The sequence below is a fragment of the Zalophus californianus genome, chromosome 6 (assembly GCF_009762305.2).
Source record: "Zalophus californianus isolate mZalCal1 chromosome 6, mZalCal1.pri.v2, whole genome shotgun sequence".
Classification (NCBI taxonomy): Eukaryota; Metazoa; Chordata; class Mammalia; order Carnivora; family Otariidae; genus Zalophus; species Zalophus californianus.
This window is the reverse complement of record NC_045600.1, coordinates 70,414,583-70,436,577: the sequence shown is the minus strand read 5'-3', so window position 1 is coordinate 70,436,577 and position 21,995 is coordinate 70,414,583. Positions and strand designations below refer to the sequence as shown.

Genomic DNA, 21,995 nt, shown 5'->3' with positions numbered 1-21,995 from the left:
GACTGGCACAGAAACTTATGGTTGACTATAAATTTTAAGTATAATTCACAAGACAATTTTCACTTGTGAAGGGATATTACCGGGCACCTAGTCAAGCTAAAACTTTCATTCCTTGTAATGAAATATGTCCATTTAATGATTTTGTTTCTTTGTTTCAAAAAAATACCCATTTGGAAAGGTGCCATGTTACATCTAATTACTGCATACACTACTGCAAAGCAAATGTGTAAGCCTAGGAGTTTTAATCAGTCTGTGCAAGAAGCCTTTTGATTTGAACATCCAACATTCATTAAAAAAATTAAAGAAAAAAAACCACTCAAAACAATTATTGCAAAAGCCAAGGAATGCGGTGTGCAGATATAGATAAGACTGAATAGGCTGAATTGATGACCAAGTTTATTTAAGCGTAATTGTTTATACATTCTGTATTCCCCACAGTACCTAGAACAGTGTCTTAAACCACAAACTGCCTGAGTACACATGATGAGACATGCAGTAAGGAAAAGGAGAGTCCCTCTGTAAATGTTCCTTCTTCCTAGGTCTGTTCTGGCTCTGGAGGAGAAACAGTCTAGTGAATTCTTGGGGGTGAGCCTACTGTGAGCCTATCTTTGTACGAAAGGCACATCGAATTTAATACTGCAAGTCCTCAAGGAGCTGACAGTCTAGTGAGTACAAACGTAAGAGATAAGCAGGTAGCAGATTATCTTTAGGTATGCTTATAACTGAGCAATATACTCAAATGTTTTAATATCACGTCCAACCCGCAATGGATGTAGAATTAGGAGCGCTAGTGCTGCTAGTTGCTAGATATAACCTTGAACGAGTCAGTTCTCTGATTCTGTTTCCTTAGTTATTACCTACCCATCCCTCAGGGCTACTGCAAAATAAATTAAGGTAGGAGAAAATCTTTTGCAAATCCTAAAGCATGATACAAAGTAAAGCATTATTAGGGGTACTAGCAAAATGTCCTATTGCCCAAAATATTGCAGGAATTTCTTTTTGAGGTCCCTTAAGATGAAGGCAGAGGGTTCTTTTGAAAATGCAAACCTGATCATTCATTTCCTGGTTTAAAGACGCCTTTTTGCCAAAGGATAGATTCTCAACTGTTTGGCTTGGTAGGATAGGGCTCTTCAAAAACTGGCTCCCTCTGCAACCCCATCTCTGGTTTTACCTCTCAAAGACCACAACAAGCATACAATGGCTGCCTGATCACATTCTCTTCCACGCTTCTTTGCCTTTGCAATTTTGGTGAAGTTCCTGGATGTGATTATCTTACCACTCCCAGGATTCCACAGGCTGCTATCATAGTACTTTCCACATTATCATGAGGTTCTGACCTTGTCCAGGGCAAGAAGGGGTGGGGGGGGGGGGGATGACGACAATGTTTTCTCCTTCCCCATGCCTTGTACAAAACCCAACCTACAGCAGCTCAGTAAATATTCCTACAGTGACAGCAAGGGAGATCCTCATTTGCATACCACAAAAAGTGGTGCCAAGGAGAGAATCTCAAGGGAAGGCTGTCAACTGAAAAAAAGGCTTAGAGGCCCTAATAAAAACCCTACAGTTCCACATCTCTTATCCAAATGCCCTAAGGCCAGATGTGTTTTGGAATTCAAAATTTTTGACATTTTAGAAAGGTAAAATGTACCTTCTGCTCCCAGTGGAGTGTAGGTCAGCACTCTGTACGCAAACACAGTAATACTTCCGCAGGGGAACTTACAAATAACCATGCTAAAGGAGATAAATGAATACATAGGCTCATTTCTTCAAGTCACATCTCGCCACCAAATGGGTTACGAGAGCTCTCAGAGCCTTTTGAATTTTGGAATTAGAGAGAAGGGCTAGTGGATCCATACCACCTGATCTGTATACACAGCTCTTTCAAATCCATTTTCTTGTTTGCTCAGAAATACACTACGGCAGGCTGACCTATGTTCAGGCAACAAATAAAAGTGGCCATATACCCAAACATCAGCAGACAGGCTATAGAATACTCTGAGAAGGGGTTCAGAGGCACCCACACGTGGTCATCATCACTGACAACTACAGCAGTCTCTTAGAATAACAAAACAGAAACAAAAACAACAACTACAAAAATTGCTAAATCCAGCACTGAAGGACCAGGTAGGAAAAGCAGTAATCCACAGAGCAGGAAATGAAGGTATGAATGATTTTGTAAGCAAATAATAAATATTGTTAGGAAGTCCTATCACTGATTTCTAAAGGATTCTCCAACTGTGGGCACAGAAATGCACACATACAAACAACGGCATTCATAAGCCAAAATCGAGCTGTCCCAGACCAACCCGACTTGCTTCCATGTGAAAATAGAAACAGCGATGCATGATACCTGCTCTCCCGGACTGCCGAAAGGAACGGAATAACACCACAAATAAATATATAGAGATAAATACATATATTCTTCTAAACCACCAGAAAGATCCCCATGTAATGCCTCACATGAAAAACTTCTGGAACCAAATGCTGGCAGGAATAAAACTTTCCCTAAGAAATAGGGAAATGCTTTCCTTTCTAAAAAGAAGGACGAAATGATAAGAAAGAGGAAGGAGAATGTGTAATCCCACTTCCAATGAATTCTAACACCTGGACACCCATTTGTGTTTACCTATGAATATAAAAGGTTTCACTTCAGGGAGAAGGAGAACACTGCCTCAACATTTCTTTTTTTTTTTTTTTTTTTTTTTTAAAGATTTTATTTATTTATTCATGAGAGACACACACAGAGAGAGAGAGAGAGAGAGAGAGGCAGAGGGAGAAGCAGGCTCCCAAGGAGCAGGGAGCCCGATGCGGGACTCGATCCCAGGACTCTGGGATCATGACCTGAGCCGAAGGCAGACGCTTAACCATCTGAGCCACCCAGGTGCCCGTGCCTCAACATTTCTAACAGGCACCTCTTGATTCCATCACACACCAGAGGCCAGTACTGACAGCAGTAGCCACCATGTATCCTACTGAGCCTTCACTATATACAAAGTAGGGTGCTGAGTACTTTGAAGGTTTCCGTTGATCCTCATATAATCAACCCATTCTACACCTAAGAAACTAGATCCTTCAGGAAAGATCCCAGAGCTTTTAAGAAGGAAAGCCAAATGACTATGATGTTATCTCTTGCCAGTTACCTGGTTTCTACTCTGATAAAAATGGCATAGCTCATTCGCAATAGCTCACACCATTTCAGTAAGCATGTAGCTTACCAGACACCATTTCAGTAAGCAAGCAGCAGAAATAACTGTCTTGTCCACACCTAAACCCCTTCCCATGCATCCCAGATAAAAATGTGTTCCCTCCTGGGTGCCTGGGTGGCTCAGTTGGTTAAGCGACTGCCTTCGGCTCAGGTCATGATCCTGGAGTCCTGGGATCGAGTCCCACATTGGGCTCCCTGCTCAGCAGGGAGTCTGCTGCTCCCTCTGACCCTCCCCCCTTTCATGCTCTCTCTCTCTCATTCTCTCTCTCAAAGAAATAAATAAATAAAATATTTAAAAAAATGTGTTCCCTCCCTTCTTCCTTCCCTCCCCTCCCACTCTCCCTCCCTCTGTCTGTCTGTCTCTTCCCACCCCACTTCTCAGAAGTTCTCCTTGAATGTGCCCCATCCATCCAACCATCCATCCATCCATCCCCTTCTGGGCACCTATCATATACCAGGCAATGAAAATACAAAATGTGTAAGTCATCGTCCTATTCCTCATGCGAGCAAATAATCATACCTGACTGCAAGTCACACATGGCACAGGAGGAGCACAGATCATTTCTGGCTCAGGGTGCAAGTTCAATGGTCATAGAAGACTTCAAAGAGGTGGTAACCTCTGACTGGGTCTGAAGAATGATGGCAAAAATGCAAAATAGACAAGGAAGAGAAGGGCATTTTTAGGCCAAAAGACTGAAGATGAATGATGCTATCAGGGTGCTCCATGTCCTTCAGAACAGTGAAAAATGACAATGGGGAGACAAAGCTGGGAAAGAGGGATAGGCCACAGAGAAGCAAAGATCAACAAGCCCCAGTCCCCAAAGTCTAGTCTTCTGTGCCTGTCCGACCACAGCACCCAGGACAGCATCCTGCCCCATAGGAAGGGGAAAAGGGAGGACAGGGGGCTGCTGATTGGGCAAAGGAAGCCAAGGTGCTTATCAACTCACTAGGAGAGCCTGACCACCTCTTCCCAACACCCCTCTCAGCATCCTTACTCTTATCATAGCCCTGTGGTTTCTAAGAACTCGTCTTTTGCCCTTTTTGAGGCCAATATCTGCCAATTAATCGTGACTCTAAGACCTTGGGGACAAGACACTCTTCATCCTCAGGGGCAGCTCTGAGGGCAGCACAGGAGAAAAAAATGTTCGCTGAGTTGGGCAGGGAGCAGGAGAACTGATTTTAAATAGACAGCTTTTAAAGGGAAATAGCAAGATCACAGATCAGCGGTTAGAGAGAGCTTCAACATCCACCTAAACACCAGGGCACAATAAAGACTGACAGAGCTGCTGGGTGTTTATCAGCTCCTCCTGGGCCTTTAAAGCAATAATCCCCGTACTTTCTGAAATTGCTATAGCTTGTCTCATTCATCTGATTCACGGACTCCCATCACCTCTTGAAAAGAAAGAACAAAATCCTGTTGCTATAAAACTTGTTCTTTATTTTTAATTAAGGTGGATTTAAATGTATTATGAGAATTTCCTGACACCCTACCCTGTATGATAATTAGACATATGCTGATTTCCTACACAAATTCAGAATAAAAAAAAAATCATGAATCCAAAAATTCACCCCTTATAAAGACCAAGATTGTAGAGAAAGGACAGTATGTTTCAACACAAATGCAAGTGGAAATTTGGCTGAACCAGACATAAAATATTGGTATACTTCAAAATTACTTTTTCATATGCACAAATAATATTGCCAAATTCAGTAAGTATTATTTATAGAGCAATAAATTTTTATATTAACTTCAGAACAAGACAAAAACCACTGCTTGGTTTTCCCCTTGTACTGAACCAACTAAAGTTTTAGTTACCACAAGGAAACAACTTCTAAGAAACGATGACCTTAAACTGAAAGTCAGATTTAAAAATGAAGAATCATAGAAATATTTTTAAAGTTATAGAGAATCACAATGAGCTGAGGAATCCAAAGACTGGAATTAAGAGTCCTGGGTTTCCTCCTCTTACACTGTTGGTGGGAATGCAAACTGATTCAGCCACTCTGGGAAACAATATGGAGATGCCCCAAGAAGTTAAATATAGAGCTACCCTATGACCCAGCAATTGCATTACTAGGGATTATCCAAAGGATACAAACATAGTGATTCGAAGGGGCACAGGCATCCCAATGTTTATACCAGCAATGTCCACAATAGCCAAACTATGGAAAGAGCCCAGATGTCCACTGACAGATGAATGGATAAAGGAGATGAGGTATATATACACAATGGAGTATTACTCAGCCATCAAAAAACTGCTATCTTACCATTTGCAACGATGTAGATGGAACTAGAGGGCATTATGCTAAGTGAAATAAGTCAATCAGAGAAAGACAAATATATGATTTCACTCATAGGTGGAATTTATGAAACAAAAGAGATGGACATAGAAGAAGGGAAAGAGAAATAAAATAAGATAAAAACAGAGGAAGGCAAACCATAAGAGACTCTTAATTGTAAGAAACAAACTGAGGGTTGCTGGAGGGGAGAGGGTGGGGGGATGGGGTAACTGGGTGAAGGGCATTAAGGAGGGCACGTGATGGAATGAGCACTGGGTGTTACATGCAACTGATGAATCACTAAATTCTACCTCTGAAACTAATAATACGCTATATGTTAAATTGAACTTTAAAAAATAACAAAAAAAAAAAGAATCCTGGGTTTCCTATCGATTCATGGTAGGATGATGGTACAGCCTCAGTTTCCTTGTCTGTAAAATGGAGTACAGAGATGAGAGCGTGGAAGAGAAGACAATGGGTTAATTGGATATCTGAGGCCTTTTCCTGATTTAAAAAAGCTCAATGAATTTTATAATATACACAGAATAGATCCTCCCTAGAAAGAGAATTCCATTTCAACTAGAAGATAAAAGTTTTAGAATCAAAGAAAATAAAAATGGAAGACAATGAAAGTGCTTCGATCATTTGAGTACAAAAGTAAACAATTTTCATGCAAATATCAGCTTATAAAATGAAAATGACTACGTGGTACAAAATATTTTTGAAAGATGCCTATATGGATCTTCCAATTTTTTGCTTAGTTTTTGTATGTCCTAATGCACAGGACAAACAAAAACAATTTGGCATGTGCCATTATTTCCCATTTCACTAGTTATTTTAAGAGAGTAACATGCTTATCAGTAGCACATGTAGGACAACAGGCCAACACAGTAGAGTAGAAATACCGCCAGATTATTCTTAGACCCTAAAAAAGAGCCTAAGATATGTCCTGCTTCCAAATAAAAGGTGAGAAGGATGATGGTATCACTAAAATCCACGAGAAAATGGAGAGTAGAAAATATAGAATAAATACAGTGGTAAAGACAGAAGAAAGAAACTCAGTGCTCCAGAATGTCTGGGGGTAACAGAGAAATGACAGAGATAAGAAACATAAAGAGGCTTGAAATATAAAACCTGTAAGACAATAGAGACAAATAAGAGGAAAATATACCTGCTGGCACATCACTTTGAACAAGATCACCGACATAGTGGAAGTATTCTATTCTGTGTGGAGAAAGCACTGCGGGAGCATTGCTCCCAAAGACAACCACCGCTCCAGAATTTCCTCTCTCAAGCGTTCAAGAAGGTTGGTGGTGAGAAACATCACCTTACGCATACATACACTGAGGATGGAGATTAAGGAATCATGTGTCCACAGCACTCTCTCCATCCTGGGGCTGTGGCTTGCTTTGAGCAATCTAGAACCTGAAATCTAAAACAATCTCATTAAAAAAGAAACTACATCTATCCCTCACTCATCCCTCCCTCAGTCTGCAGACCAGTCAACAGAGTCACATCAACCAAAACCCACCCATCGACTCACCATTTTAGGGACGGTTTGGGTGAAAACTGAAACACTACCATTTACCTGTGCAAGAGTAGCCGCCCAAAGAGACCCCATCTACCAAGAGTCAACAGTCATCACAGTGGCCGGCGCACTCTACGCAACAGCACCCACTAGTGGTGGGGAGGAATACAAGGGGAAAGGAAACGTTGACAGAATCCTTCTAATTACGTAAAACCCGACGCATTTCACAAAGTTATCAAGTATCACCCTCACAGCCACCCCCGAGAAGGCTGGTGTTCTTGAAAATTGAAGGCATATATCTCCACGTGGCTAAATGCCTCTGGAGTTCTACTCCAGCTATGGAACTTTTCTCTTGCCCCAACCATACTAATTGGTACACAAACTATAGCTTCTCCTAATGCACACATGCCATGGTTCTAAAGAAATCTCTCCTACTCACATAATACAGTAAACAGAAGCTAACTGAGTATGTACCATAGAGGTAACACTGTGAGGATTCAAAATTAAATTAGAACAAGGTCCTGCTGGGGCGCCTGGGTGGCTCAGTCGTTAAGCGTTTGCCTTCGGCTCAGGTCATGATCTCAGGGTCCTGGGATCGAGCCCCACATCGGGCTCCCTGCTCTGCGGGAAGCTTGTTTCTCCCTCCCCCACTCCCCCTGCTTGTGTTCCCTCTCTCGCTGTCTCTCTCTGTCAAATAAATAAACAAAATATTGAAAAAGAAAAAGATCCTGCTATCAAACAGTGTAGTCTACCTGGGGAGACATTGCAAGGTCTATGGAATGACACCATCATCACCCAACCATGAAAGCTAGAAACCAAAGAGTAGTTTCTGATGCCTCCTTTTTTCTCATCCTAGACTTCCATCTATATCTAGTCCTATCACCTCTATTTCGCTAAACATTCACCCAGTTCTCTCCATCTTCACCTCCCTGGTCAGGTGATCATCATTTCTTCCTAAATGACTACAAAAACTTCAAACTGGTCTAACCACATCTCCTTTTGGACCCCTATGGTCCTTTCATCCATCCTCTTGCCTGCAACCAAAGTGATACCTTGACAATTGGATCACTTCAAACCCATGCTTAGAAAGCCTTGTGACTCTTAGGAAAAGACTCTGTCTCATACTCCTTATTGTCCATTCCCAGCCACAGGGGCCTTCTGCGGGCCATCACTCATACCAGGGTCCCTTCCACTGCAGGGACTTCACACATCCGGTCGCCTCTGTAATGCCATCTCCTGCCCCTTTAACCCCAATCATCCTTCAGGTCGCAGCTCAGCAGCATTTCCTGAGGAAAGCCACCCTGATTTCCTTGACTGGGCCAAGTCCCCTCAAACACATACCTCTCCCACAGAACCCTTGGGACAGCTGCCATTTAACATTCCATGCAATTATTTTTGTATACAGTTTCTTCTAATAACTGTGATAAAAGCGGAAACCGTGTCTGGGTTTTGCAGGTACTTTTGCTGAATGAGAAGACGGAGATAAGATCAATATGAAGCAAAATGGAAAAGGTGCCCTGAGGAAGATGCAAACGACTCCTGCAGGATTTAAACCAGACCTCTCGCCTTTTACAAGGGGTCCTTCCTGGGAATTTCTCAAGGTCTCTTCTCCCCAACATTGCGCTGTGACATGGCATTCATAAGAGGAAGGGAAGGGAAACTATCATATCTTTTGCTGTCCTTCCCTCTCCCAAGTCCAGAGATGAAGGAAGCAAGGGAAGAAGTAGGGACTCCCATATAGGAGGACAGCAGCCCTGTCTATGTTTGTCTTCAATAAAGGCAGGGCAAGGAGGTAACAGCCCCAAACCTACCGAAACAGCTATTCTGGGTAAAACTGCTCCTAAGAACCCCTGACAAATCCATCATCTCTGTGGAAGACTTTGCAGGATGTAGGTCAGCCACTTTATACGGACTGAGTATCACTGTCCCTCCTTGAAATGGTGATGGAAGTCTCTCTCCTTCCTCAACAGTCCATTTCTTCTTGAAAATCTGCTGCAATTAATTTCCCCATCGTCCATCTAAACTGACTGCATTTAAAATGCAGAAGCTGCTCACATTGGTACACCTCTTATTAAGAAATTTCTGCCCTTCCCTCTTCCAATACCCAATGTCTCAGGAGCGGCCCTAAGTTCTGCCCAGCCCCTCCGGTTGCTCACTGCCTTGGGACAACACAGTGTGGTGGTCAAGAGCCTGACCCAGGGTCACAATGGTGGGCTGTGGACCCCAGGACCAAGGGACTGTGGCCCTGGTTTCCATAAAATGGGGTGAATGACAGCACCTCATTAACTGAGTTGGAAGAATCCATGAAACACCTTTTTGAAGATCTAACTGGCTTTATTAAATGATTAATGAATTGGGCAGCAACCTGTCTCTCAAGAAGGAAGGCACTCCTCCACAAAACATTCCTACCACAGTGCCTGATGCACTACGTGTATGATGATTAACTATTAGTATGATTAATATATTAAGGAAGCCTCAGGTATTCACTGAAATGAGCTCCTTACTCCTAAACCCAGAGGCTTATAAAAATATAATCTCTGTAGGGGCGCCTGGGTGGCTCAGTCATTAAGCATCTGCCTTTGGCTCAGGTCAGATCCCAGAGTCCTGGGATCGAGCCCCGCATTGGGCTCCCTGCTTGGTGGGAAGTCTGCTTCTCCCTCTCCCACTCCCCCTACTTGTGTTCCCTCTCTCTCTCTCTCAAATAAATAAAATCTTAAAAAAAAAAATCTCTGTAGAAAAATTCTCAGGGTAGAACTCTAGACACAGTACCTGAAAGATAACACAGTGACCCATAGGGAGGCAGTGTTTGCTGTATGTAGCTAGAGACGACAGTGGAACCATGACCTACATCCTAGTTACATCCGGGAACTAGTCATTAGTTACACCCACTCAAAAAATAAGGATGTGGGTGGCTCTTCCCCCCTGCCCCCCATCACAATGTATATCTTGTGTTTACTCAGTGTACTGTAAAGCTCAGAATACAAAGCACTATTTATAAGCTTCTTTCTTTTGGCAGGAGGTGAATACATTCAGACATCCACCAGCCAAGTCCAAATCTGAGATGTACAAACTACACACATATATAGGATAATGTAATCTGCCAAGAAAACAGGGAAGGTGGCCTCAGCAGGTAGGTCCTCACAGCCACTGGGGACAACTGCTCCTTAGTAACACCTGGCTCTTCACACCTGCCCTGAAATCCTCTATAGGAATTAAATGTGGAAGGAAAATGAATATTTTACCAGGGAAGGTTTTCATTAAAATAGCCTCACATTTTTTCCCCCTCAGGCACTTCATTTTATCCAGGGAAACTTGTGTGAATATAAATAAAATAAATTTCTAATCTGCATAGGAAATGATTTGGTTATCTGGTTACCCATCACCCAGGGCTCTGTCCTGAAAACCGAGGCTGTGCAGGATACAGGTGCTAGGTATAAAGAAAGCCACCAAATGAAGAAACCCATTCTACTGTGCTATTGCAAGAGAAGTCCAGAAGCTTCTTTGTCACTGCTTTGAGCCAGAAAAATCGGTTGTAGCTTCTGCTTTCTATGTGCTCAGTTTTTTTTTTAAGATGTCTTTATTTGAGAGAGCGAGCACGTGAGCATGCAAGTGGGGGGAGGGGCAGAGGGAGAGAATCTCAAGCAGACTCCATGCTAAGTGCAGAGCCTGACATGGGGCTCAATCTCACAACCCTGAGATCACAACCTGAGCTGAAACGAAGAGTCGGATGCTCAACCGAACGCAACACCCAGGCGCCCCTCTATGTACTCAGCTTTTAGACAACATTTCCCAATCTTGGAGGAAGAAGGCCAGCTTGTTGGGGCCCATGAGCCAGAAAGGGTGAGAATAAGCCTCTGGGATGTCAAGTGTATTCCACGGCTCTCCCAGGACGCTCACATCTCAAGGGCAGCTGTTTGCCCCAGGATCTATCAGAAAGCAGTCTGCCCAGGGTATTCTTTTCAGGGATCATTTCTGAAAGTCTGCACCACATGCCAAAGGCATTAACCTACTCGGTTGCAGACAGAACTAATGGATGACTTTAAGATTAGGGATGAATGACTATTAAAGAGCTCAGCAATATTCTGCCTCCACCGGTCAGATTTTATACAAGTACTCCTCTCGAAAAAGATTATATTCTATGCAAAATATGGTTTCCAACAGTGACAGTATTCATCAACATGTCTTAGGAGTATTTCCAGGGCGCCTGGGTGGCTCAATCAGTTAAGCAGCTGCCTTCGGCTCAGGCCATGATCTCAGGGTCCTGGGATCGAGCCTCATGTCGGGCTCTCTGCTCAGTGGGGAGTCCGCTTCTCCCTCTCCCTCTGCTCATGCTCTCTCTCAGCTCATTCTCTCACTTTCAAATAAATAAATAAAATCTTTAAAAAAAAAAAAAGGAGTATTTCCTGGGTGGCTGCTTGCCAGCCAGGAAGAAGAGCAGGCAGAGTAAGGCCTACAGGTCAGGTCAGACTAGTCCTGCCAGAACCTTGAAAGGCCTGAAGCCTCTCGCATGAATAGCAGGGCCTCAGAGATTGTGTTTGGGAAGGACAAGTGCCCTGAAGCCTGACTGACTTCTGTCCCCTGGGGCAGTTCCTGGGGGTCTATAACAAGGATGGGGGGTGGGGGGACCAGACCTTCGCCATCAGCACATGCTTTTCTGGCTGCAACATTCTGAACACTTTGTCTGAGGGGAGGTACGGTGAGGAAAAGCAAAGCCAGTGGCCCTGGGGTAAGACAGAGCTAGGTTTGACTCCTAATCATGCTCTCTTTCTCTTTCTAAAATCTCTGACTTTCCATCTCTAACGTGGGGACACTTAAGAGCAGTAAGCAGCTCCTAGGTTACCGTAAGGATGAGAAGAGATGGTGAAAGTGAGGCACTTAGTACAGTGTCTTCTCCTCCCTGCTAAATCTTCCCTCTTCACCCCTGCAGGGAAGTTCCTCCCTTATAGGTAAGCCTCAAAAATAAGGTTTTGTTTTTAAGTCACCCATGAAGCACCCTCCTGATTCACTGGACTGGGTTCTGGGAGGTCTTCTGCTATTTCCCAAAATCAAATACAGACTCAAAGGGCATTTTTGAAACAAACTAAAAATAGACAAAACAAGGTACTTGAAGCAATTCCAAAAATGTTTTCAGCGACACTTCTGGAGTTGGGTGTATAATCATCCACAGTGGCTGCCATAAAAGCCAAATTCATTTATAGGTTAAGTACTCTTAAGCTTTCAGATGACCTCACAACTTTACAATTGCCATGAGTCACAACTTTTTAGCAAGTTCCACACTAAGGGCTTTATGCCTCTTCATATCCTCATTCTACCTCATCCAGCTGTGACTCCCACAGTGGGGACTCTCCAGATACTATGTTTGAGAAAACAATCAGACACCACCGACAGGTGACCCCCATTACTATAGATTTCAAGGACTTCTCATAGATGTTTCTATGGAACTCTCTTTTTGTTTTAAAAAGTAAAACAGGGGCGCCTGGGTGGCTGAGTCAGTTAAGCGACTGCCTTCAGCTCAGGGCATGATCCCAGGGTCCTGGGATCGAATCTCGCATCCGGCTCCCTGCTCATCTGGGAGTCTGCTTCTCCCCCTCCCCCTGCTCATGCTATCTCTCTCACTCACTCTCTTTTAAGTAAATAAATAAAAAATCTTAAAGAAAAAAAAGGTAAAACAAACTACACAACTGAAAACCAGGCAAGAGACCTGAACAGGCACTTCACAAAAGAGGATATCCAACCAGCATACACATGCAAAGACACTAAGCTCCACGTGGTGATAAAGGAAATATGAACTGAAACCGTAAGAAGAGACCTCTACACAAAAATCTGAAATAGCTAAAATGAAAATGACTTCTCAAACTAAATATTGGCAAGAACGTGGAAAAAGGGAACTCTTGTTTCGCACCAGATGGGGCTATAAATTTGAGTGACATACTGGAAAACCTCTTGGCTGTATCTACTAAAGTTAAATGTACTCCTGTCACAGGACCCAGCAAGTATACCCACATGCACATACCGGCAATGCATACCTATGTGCACCAAAAGACCTATCTACATGAATGCTCAGAGCAGCTTTATAACAGCGCCCAACTGGAAACAGCACAAATGTCCATAATTAAGAACTGTGGTATATTGATACAACAGAATAAAATCCAGCTTCTGCTCCATGAGCAATAGGCATGAATCTCACAACATTGTGAGAAAGAAGTCAGACACGAAAGAATACGAAAGAATGACCGTACTCGCACAAAATTAAAAAACTGGCGAATGTGATCCATACTGTTAGAAGTCAGGACAGTGGCTACCATGGAGGAGGAGGTTACCAGCTAGTCCACGGAGAGATTCTGGGGTGCTAGCGGCACTTTCTCTCTTCATCTGTGTTAAGGCTAAGTGGAGTGGAAATTCCCTGCATCGGACCCGTGTAATCTGTGCTGGTTTGTGTGTGTATACAAAGCTTCAAAAAAACCCACTTTTTTTTTTAAAGCAAACCCATCTAAATGCCTCCTCCTGTGCAAAGCCAAACAGGGCAAACCTATTCAATTGCCCCTTAGTATAGATGTATGTAAGCGCTTGGGCCTAGTGCAAACAGCAAGAGGCACCGGATCCCGCACCTCATCTGTGCCTGGCCCCAGCCCCGACCCGGGTGAGCCCGTGACTCGGAGGGAGTTTGACTCCCTGGGCCTCATTGCTCTCAGCTAGAGAAACCAGTGGGGAAGTGATGAGTCTTGGATAAAATCCAGGGAGGGCACTCTGTAGACCATAAACTGGCAGGACATTATCACATACCACAGCAGACGCCGTTGAGAAGTGGGAGAACCTGCGGAGAGTTAGGGAGATTTTGAGGAGCTCTGGGGGGTTAAGAGTTTTAGGGGCCAGTAGCGTAGGTTCTTTATTTATGAAATTTCCTTTCAATGCCAACATGAGTTATTACACTTCCCGTTTGCACAGCTGTATTATGAACTGCTCTGTAATAAGCTTTCCATCATAAACAGCACTTTTCAGCTCACATTTGGAAATGATACACACTCTTCAACTGTAAAGTAAGGGTAAGTACCCAACAGTACCCGTCTCTGAAGGTGGGTCATGCAGACAAAAGGAATCAGTATTTGTGAAGTGCTTACAACTGTGTACTATGTTAGGACATAATAATCTCTAGGGAAATGTTAAATACTAAAAATAAGAGACTGACAGAAAAACTAATGGACTACACAGTGGAGGGGAATCCCGGAAGAAAGCAGCTGTCCAGCTCAGTCTGTTTCTATTGATTCTCCCCTACATGTCAGACATGCTAGGCCTTGGGGATACAAAACTGAAGATCCCAGCCTTGGGTGGAGTTCACAGCCCAGTGGATAAAAATCTGCTACTGGATAGATCAGTGACTACGTGGTTGGCAATGTGGATGAATCTGGAAATATGTCCATTTTATGAGCACTGGGCTCTTTTTATAAGCACCAAATATCTACCTTCAGGGTAGGGTGGTTTGTTTGTTTTTTTACACTACTGTTATAGTTGCATAAGGATTTAATTTTAAAAGGCCTTAATTTGGGAACACCCAGCTTTATATACCTGGCTCCTCCAGAGCAGCAGGACAGCTTCCTTACTGTGACTTAATGATAGGGTAGATGTAATTCTTCAAGAATAATATGAACTTCTCAACCACTAGATACTGCTGGCTTTCACCTGACACTGTGTGAAGCAACATTTTCCCCAAGCGGTCTGAAAACAGAGAGCTGGGTGATGCAGACCCTCTCTGACCAAGCTTCCTTACCCACCGTGGTCATGAGAGGCAACGAGATTAGAGGACACACACTCACTCGCCTCAGAAATCGGATCTTCCCCACCTCGGAGAGACACTCCGCCTCCGAAGGACAGTAAGTGCCAGTGACTCTTAGTGTGTTGGGCTTCAACCTGAATATCTTGTCTTTGATTATTTGATGTTGGTACAACGTCAGGTTAAATGCCTAGCCCTAGCACTGTAACAAAGCGAACAATCTCGTTCTCTTCAAAATCGGGCATGAAAGATCCACACGTGCCAATCCACAAAACAGTCAAACAAGAGGGTGAAACAGGGCCTCACAGGATAAATTACCATCATAGGGAAAGCAAGGAATTGCAGACTGTGAAGTCTTGGAAACTAGTTGATTTACGGCACTTGGGGTTTTGTTAAAACCTTAGGAGCTATTCGTGTCTATTTTTTCCCAGCAGAAAGTGAAAAGGATCCGTCCACTTAATTGAAATGAAAACACGATCTCTTATTTCCTCTCACTTCAAATGATGATAAAGGAGATGAAAACAAAAGTTAGCAAGCCCCGACTCACCTTGTGTAACCCTACGCAGATGCCACTACCTCAGCCAGCACTGGGGAGTGATGGGGCAGCCTCTTAGAGCTCAGAAAGCCCTCACAGGCCGTATTCATGCCAGCCTCAAGAACCAGCCCCATGAGCCAGGCTGGCAGGGGCTACTGTCGTACCCAGGAACACCAAGGAAACGGAGACCCGGTGAGGGTGAGTAACACAGGCCCCAGGTTGGAAAACTACAGCCAGGGCCAAGATTTAGTTCCTACTTCTTCCTTGTCGCTTGTTTCCCATTAACCTAATTCAATCCAAACTTTCCAGAGTTGACAGACTCATGGAAGGCAAATGAACGAAGCGCCTAGATTTTCTAAAGTCAACAATGAAGCAAATATTTTCACCATCATCCCCAGAAACTTTCACCCATGCTGCTCATGAAGTGCAGTGGTTTGCGTCTTAGCTCCCTTCATTTCCTCTCATCTGGTAAGGAGATAAAGGTCACTAAGTGGGGAGGTGGGGGGGAAGGCAGCTAGGCAGGGATGGGCAGAGACCACCATACTAAGGAATGGGAGCACTAATTGAGCGGCTCAGGGATGATCTTCTGGTCAAAAAGAAACCAACACTGGGGCGCCTGGGCGGCTCAGTCGGTTAAGCATCTGCCTTCGGCTCAGGTCATGATCCTGGGGTCCTGGGATTGAGTCCCACATCGGGCTCCCTGCTCAGTGGGGAGTCTGCTTCTCCTGCTCCCTCTACCGCTCCCCCCTGCTTGTGCTTGCTCGCTCTCAAATAAATAAAATCTTCAAAAAAATAAAGTACTTGTGCTCTCTCTCTCTCTCAAGTAAATAAAATCTTAAAAAGAAAAAAAAAAAAGGAGAAATCAACTCCATCAAAGCCGAGTAAAGACCAACACCTAAAAGTTACCTGGACTCAGCTGAGACTAGCACAGTGACTTTACCAAAGCTATGGTAATTTGAAAACCAATATGCAAATGAATCCTGAGGACCAGGGTTCACATTCATCCCCGACATCCTTTCCCCACCCAAACCCCATCCACACAAATCAAAAACCTCCGGGAAGCCCTTGGCTTTCTTCCATATATTCTTTTCCCTTAGTCCTAACCGTGGAATTCTTAGCCCTTGAAGGAAGGAGAAGGCAAACAGGCAGCGTTCCAGGCCCATCAGGTTAGGCACTTTTCTGTGAGCTAGGTCTCACTCTGATGTTACAGGTAAGAAAGTGGTAGCTCAGATGTGACTCACCTTGCCCAAGTTCCCCGAGCAGAGCCACTATTCAGAACTACTCAGCTCTGTTTTAGTCCAAAGCCATCTGCTCCACACTGCATCGGCTTCTACTCAGAGTGATCCATGGCCCAGCACCAACCACGTCTGTGGGAGCTTGTTATAACTGCAGGATCTCCGGCCCCAACCCAGGCCTATGGAATCAGACTCAGCACCTTAACAAGATCCCCGGGTGTTTGTGCCCATGAGTTTGAGAAGGCCAGCTATGTCACAGCGCTGAAGAGAGAGAAGAAACATCTCTGCCGGGGGGATGGCAGCCTCAGCTCCAGTGGTGTTAAAAACTCCTGTAGTATCATGACTCCTGGATCCAAATACACTGATGTTGTGTAATGCCGAGTAGCACCTGAACCATGCTTCAGAGAGATTTTTTTTTTTTAAGGAAAGTCTTGACAGAGCTCCACAAACTGGAAGATGACACTAAAACATCTACCATAGTCAAATCTCAAGGGAGAAGCTAAACGTAAGCTGCCAAGTCGGCAGGAGCCTAGTGCCCTTTGGTGGTTCACAGTAAGGAAGCCCACATACGGATTTCGTCTCTGGAGGGAAGTCCAGAAACATACTCCAATCTGAAGATCCCAAGGCCACAAAAACTACCCCACTGACTCAGGAGCCACTTGGAACAAAGTGCTTTTAATTCAGGGGAAGGACTTTGGATCAAAGAGTCACAGGAAAACCCTAGAAAGACCCCAAGACAAGGAAGGACAAAGGAAACATCTAGATATTTTTTTTTCCCAAAAAGAAAATCTGGCCTGAAATGAATATGCTATTCCTAGATCTCCCTGACCACTTTTTCTTACCATTCTCCTTTCACTCCAGCCTTCTTGCTTTTTTATTGTGACAGAATTCATACCCCATAAAATTCACCCTTTTAAAGCATCCAATTCAATAGTTTGTAGAGTATTCACAAAGTTGTGTGATTATCACCACTCTCTAATTCCAGAAACATTTTTCATCACCCCACAAGGAAATCTGTATCCATCAATAGTCATTCCCCATTCCGCCCCCTCCCCAGGCTCCGGCAAACCACTAATATACCTTCTGTCACTATGGATTTGCCTATTCCGGACATTTCATACAAATGGAATCATACAACAGTGGCCCTTGGTGTCTGGCTTCTTTCACATAGCATATTTTCAAGGTTCATCCATGTAGCACGAATCAAACTTCATTCCTTTGTATGACTGAACGGTATTCCATTGTATGGATACCCCACACTTTGTTTATCCATTCATCAGCGTGTGGGTATCAGGGCTGTTTCCACCTTTTGGCTGTTACAAATAATGCTGTTGTGAACATTTGTGTCCAGGTGTTTGTGTGAACATGTTTTCTGTTCTCTTGGGTATATGCCCAGGATTGAAACTGGCCCTCAGGTACCTCTACGTTTAACATTTTGAGGAACTGCCTGTCTTCCAGAGCGGCTGCACGACTACATTCCCACCACCAATGTAACGTAGGAGGGTTCCCATTTTTCCACAGCCTCACCAACAATTGTTCTTCTATGTCTTTTTGATCACAGCCATCCTGATGGGTGTGGGTGATACATGGTTTTGATTTGTATTTCCCTAATGACTAATGGCGTCTACCATCTTTTCATTCGTTCATTGCCATTTGTATATCTTCTTTGAAGAAATGTCTATTTAAAGCCTTTGCCCATTTTAAAATCAGGTTGTCTTTTTAATCGCTGAGTGTTAAGACTTCTTCCTTCATGCTATTTTTTGAAACTCCAGTCACACCCTCTCTTCCTGGAAAGTTCTTCTTCCAAATACCCAAGACTCTTTGGCTGGACTTCCCTCTGTACTTGGACCCACTGTCCGCTAAAGGCCTAGAAACAATTTCTCTCTTTGTTCCCAGGTGCCCTTCCTTGTTTTTAATCTGAGTGTTGGGCCCTCCTCTTTCTCCACAAGTAGCTCTTCTGTGGTCCCCAGAACTCATGGTTACTTCAGTGAATTCACAGAATCAAGAAAGAACAACAGGATCTTTGACCACCAACACAGACTCACTCAGTCTCACTCTGTGTGAGGCATGATCCTTTTCCTGTGTGCTCTGAAAATTATTTACATGCAGGCACAGGTACAAGCCTTCAATACTCCTGCTCCATTACGCCACTAACCTAAAATGCCCCTTCTCTTCTCTACAAAAGTACAACCACCCATCATTTACATTTTCACAGTTTATCCCCGCCATGGAGGTTTCCTCAGCCACCACAGCTTAAAATGGTTTCTCTCCACCCTGAAATATAGTAATCACCTACAGACTCCATTAATCAATCGATATTCATATTTAATGAATGCCCCTATATCATAGGGATAAACTAAGTGAAAACAGCCCACCCATAGTTGATGTTAATTATCATATTAGAATTGTTGGGATGTGCTACTTTGGTAACGGAGTATTAGAAGATCCACACATAACCTCAAAAATGTTGCATTCTGGGAAATGTTTAATTGAATAAATATAACCAAGATTTTGTTGAGACTTTTAACTCAGAGACTTTGATATGATGATGCACATGTTGAGACTCTCTAAGAGGGAAAAATAACAGGCAGCGCTTCCAAATTGATCTGCCCTTTTCAAGAACACACCTATTAACCACCACCCCAATAGGATTCTTCTGATGTACTCTGGAAACTGCTGAGCTAATTCAATTGCTACTTAATTCCATCAGCTGGACAGCATGGCATGGAAACCGTATTTTCCACCTGCATAAGGAACCAAATTTGCTTTGTTTTAGAATATTGTCAATTGGAAGTCACTCTATTTCCGTGTCAGTTTACAGAAAAAGAAAAAAACACACATTAAAAGTGTTCATAATTTTGAAGACCCATCCAGATTTCTGAAATTGGAAAATAATAAAATGTGGAGGAAAATATGTATTTTAGAATTGCGCTAGTAGCATACGACCCAAGTTTTAGTTTAAGCACGCTCTAGGAAGGTGGTGGAGAACAGTGTTCCCAGAATGGGCTGTGACTCTCTCTGACCCAGAACCATCCAAGGACCAAAGAGAAATAAGGTATTGTAAGGACTGTCTCACAACAGACTTACACAAGGGAGCGAAGATACCAAGCGGTCATGTGCTAAGAAAAGCTAACCACAGAGATAAGGAAAGAAGCCCCCCCCCCCCTCCGCCCAACACGGGGTTGGGGGCGGGGGGTGGGGAAAGCCTAGCAAGGAAAAGTAGGGGTAACACCCAAAATATAAACATCAAGTTATGGGAAAGAATTTTAAAACAGAAATGTTCCCTACTCATGTTAAGTAGGAGAAACCATTTAAATTAGCTAGTGAATCTGAAGAATTACAACCGGAGGTGTTTCTTCACTGTGTGCTAATTACCACCAGGAAGACAGGCAGGGGCCTTGCAGTTTTATCTACTAAAACACTAAATGGTACACTTGAGTTTTTGAATAGGTCTCTGATTTTACTGATAGGTCTTTCTAGTGCTAATCATATTAAAATGAAAACAAAGCACAAATGGAGAGCTAAGATAAAGCATGTGGTCAGCCGGGACTCCATTTGGCAAGGCAACACAAGAACTTTAAAGTGTTCATCTCCTCTTACACCTAGTCATTTGGGTGCTACATAACCCTTCTTCTTTCTGTAGGATGTCATCTCAGAAGCCCTCCTGACTCAAGCAGGCTCCCTCCCAAGACCTCTCTGATACAAAGAAGTTAAAGTTCAAGGCCACAACTAGTCATGGTGGGCTCTCAGCCCAGCACCCTGGCTTGGGGGACAAGGAGAAGAGCTCAAGATTGGGTTGTGCCCAAACAGTGCTTGATTATCAGCGAAATGATACAGAGAGGCTGATACTGCCCAGCTGCCCCTGAAAGTCAGCCTTCCTCCCCCTCAGAGTGAGAGAGGATCTCAGTCAGGGACGACACCACCATTTGACAGAGGAAGGGAAGGCCTTTGCCAGGTCTGACCACCACAGAACATCTGTCACAGAGTACACTTCACCTCCCCCCCCGCCCCAGGTCTGGGCAAGCCATTCATTCAGAGACGGCACCACATTGCCAGGGTTTTTTTTTTTTTTAACACTTGCTTATTCAACCTGTTCTCCAATCTTAAGGTACAAGCTGCCCTGACTTTATGCACCCCACTCCACACAAATGTCTGAGATCCCCAAAGAAAGGAAGAGGGTAGTTGTTGGATTTATAAATATCGGGGTCACCAATCTCAGTCTACTCAGGAGTCACCTAGTAACCAGGGACTGAGGATTTTACAGTGTGTGATTTCTGTGTGGGTAAAATGCATTCATTTGAAGAGCAATCAGAATTACGAAAACTGGACAATGGTAAGTGACACAGGTACTGGAAATATAAAATGTTTTAGGTAAGTTCCAAAACATCCTGTCTCTGTATGTGAAGTATTAAAATAATTGCATTTCAGAACAAACCTCACCTCTTTCTCTCTCACACACATCCCTCCCTGCCGTAAGTCAGTGATTTTATTGGCATGGTCCATGGACTAAGCAGCACTGGCATCATCTGGAACTAGTTAAGAGATACAAATTCTTGGGCCCCCTTTCCTCCACCCTAGACCTAAAGAATCAGAGACCCTGCCAGTGCAGCCCAGCAAGCTTTGTTTTAACAAGCCCTCCAGTTGACTCTGATGCTTATGCTTGAGAACCCCTGCCCTAGGATTAGGGAAGATGCAGTACCAGGGAGGCTCAGGAGCCCGATTAAACCCTTACTAGCTGAGTGAGAGGAAATCCCACCCGTTGTTGTCTCTGGTGACTATTGGCTCTTAATCTCAGACTGATGAGGGGTTGAATCCTTAGTTCAAGGTCACTGTTGGAGACCAAGTCAGAGCTCCAGCCCAGGGTCTGCTGACTCATCAGCCTTAGTTGTCTTCACAGGGGTCTAGCTGACATGCCAATTCTGGGGCCCAGGACTCTGAACATTGGTAAGGCAACCCTGGAGCTCTCCTAATCTACATCATGCTTCTTCCCTCCGATAAATATAAGAGCTCGAGCTTCAATCCTTAAAATCAAGAGAGGTGGATTTTAGGAAAAGGAAAAAAAAAAAAAGATACACAGCTATTTCCAAAGACCTGAGCAACTAAGCCTCTTGGTGAGGAGTGGGTAGAGGGGAGAAGACTTAGGTGTCTTGTTATAATTAAAAGAATTCATTAATTCAGAAAAACTGAATAAAGAGCACAGCCACAATAAGACCTGAATGGTGCTTTCAAGTTTTCTTAGAACCTTTATTTCTATTATCTCACCCAAGTCTCACAACAATCCTGCAATGAAAGGAGATAAGGCCCCTAGCATCCCCATTTGACAGAAGAGGAAACTGAAATTCAGAGTGGCTACTTGTCTATCAGCACAGTCATCGGCTATCAAGCTAAAACTTGACCTCAGGTCTGACTCTAGAACCTGTGTACCCACGCCATGTGATTTCCAC

General features: G+C 43.7%; 1 protein-coding gene across 2 annotated transcripts in view; it reads right to left on the bottom strand.

Annotated features, from left to right (window-relative positions):
* STXBP6 (syntaxin binding protein 6) overlaps positions 1-21,995 on the bottom strand; it is a 244,285-nt gene that overhangs the window by 220,610 nt on the left and 1,680 nt on the right. The gene's annotated exons all lie outside the window — the stretch shown is intronic.